Source organism: Galeopterus variegatus, unplaced genomic scaffold, assembly GCF_000696425.1.
Source record: "Galeopterus variegatus unplaced genomic scaffold, G_variegatus-3.0.2 Scaffold1560, whole genome shotgun sequence".
Classification (NCBI taxonomy): Eukaryota; Metazoa; Chordata; class Mammalia; order Dermoptera; family Cynocephalidae; genus Galeopterus; species Galeopterus variegatus.
This window is the reverse complement of record NW_007727671.1, coordinates 3,916-5,867: the sequence shown is the minus strand read 5'-3', so window position 1 is coordinate 5,867 and position 1,952 is coordinate 3,916.

Here is a 1,952-nt window from a genome sequence, read left to right as displayed (position 1 = left end):
ATTCATGGAAAATAGAATTCAAAGATAATACAATCTTTCCATGAACTTTTTGAAGACCCCTCGTATGCGTATCTTCATCTATACCAGATAATGTCCAAGTGTTTTCCAGGGGGTTTGTCTCAATTTATAGTTAAACCTACAATATTAGTTTTTATTCCTTCACATGTTCATCAGTACTTAGAATTATCAGAAATTTTAAACTTTGCCAATCTGGTAATTTCTAATTATATCTCATTTTAGCTTTCAGTTTCCCTATGGCTTATGAGGATGCACACTTTTTCATATGTATATTTGCCATTTGGAAGTGTCTGGAGTTTTTTGCCTGTTTTCCATTGGTTTGTCTGCCTTTGTATAAATTATTTGTAGGAGTTTATATGTTCCAGATCGAGTCTATTGTCAGTTATGAGTGATTTAAATATTTCTTCTCTGTGGCTTGCTTTTTTGCACACTTAGTGAATTTGGTGAATTCACCAAAATGGTGAATTTGCTGATCAAAATGTCTAATTTTAAAGTACTTTAATTTGTCAATCTTTTCTTTACAGTTAACATTTTCTGTATCTTATTCAAGAAATTTTTTCCTATTTTAACATTTTGAAGGATTTTAAAAACATTTCTGTGTTATTTTTTAAATTTTTTTCTTTTATATTTGTCCTGAAATCTGTCTGGAATTGATTTTTGTATGTACAGTGTAATTTGAGAGTCCAGGTTTACTCATTCATTTATTTTTCATATTATACCAAATTATCTCAATGCCGTTTATTAAAAGAGAAATGCCTACTGCATTCCTCTGTATGGTCTATCATGTAAGGAAAGTCCTTACACATTTAAGAAAAAGTTCTTGGCTAATTCTTGGCCCTCTGTATATTTACACAGATTTTAAAATGAGTTTGTACAGTTACAAAATGAATAAAACCAACAAAAACCAATGAACCTGTTGCAATTTTGGTTGAGATTATATTAAATTATGGATCAGTTGTGGGGAAGATTGATATTCTTACACTATTGAATCTCTGAATTTTGGATTGCAATAGATCTCTCCATTGTTTAGGCCACCTCTAATGTTTATGAATATGTAAATGTTTATAGTTTCTACCAAAGAGGTCTAGTACATTTTTTGTAGATTTATTATTGGGCCTTAATATTTTTTTAATGCTCTTACAAATAGCATCTTTTTAAAAAATTCTATTTTCTAACTGTTGATTGCTTTTATGTGGAAATAGAATTGATTTTTGTGCAACGATTTTTATTTTAGAATTGCTACACTAATAACACATCATAGATTTTTTTCCCTACATACAATAGAAGTGATAGTTGGCAGTTTTAAAGGTAAGCTTTCAACATTTCATTCTTAAATATATGAGAGGTCTTCAAAAAGATCATGGAAGGATTCTTATTATCTTTTAATTCAATTTTTTCCACAAACTGAAGTATACATATGTATTTGCATGTAGTAAGCCTACATTTGCAGGAAGTGAGCCTGCTGAGAGAGGACCTAGCCAGTTGCTTCTTGGGCCGTGGAAGAAGCTTCAAGGTGGGGCTGCAGAGAGGGGACCCAGGCAGCCGCCTCTCAGGCAGTGGGCAAGGCCACTAGGCAGGACAGTTGAGGACAAAACCACTCAGGGTCTTCCTTCAGGAGGGCTTGGAAGCACTTTACTTCCACTGGCCCCAAGACTTATTCATTAGGGTAGAGACCTCTGAGCTATTTTTCTGGGTTGGGGGCTCATGCACACAAAACTCAACTAGCTTGGCAGAGTGTGGGAAGGGGAGGAAAGGGAGCCATCTGCCAGAGGTGGGTCAGTCTGTCTGATCTCTGGATCAGACAAGGACTTGCGTGTGTGTCAGTTTAGCAGGCATGGAGTTAGCTTCCCAGACTGCAGGACTAGAGTCACAGCAGCTGTGGGCCCAGGCTTCAAGCTGCCGGGAATAGGGCATTGTAGCCCTGTGAATGGGTT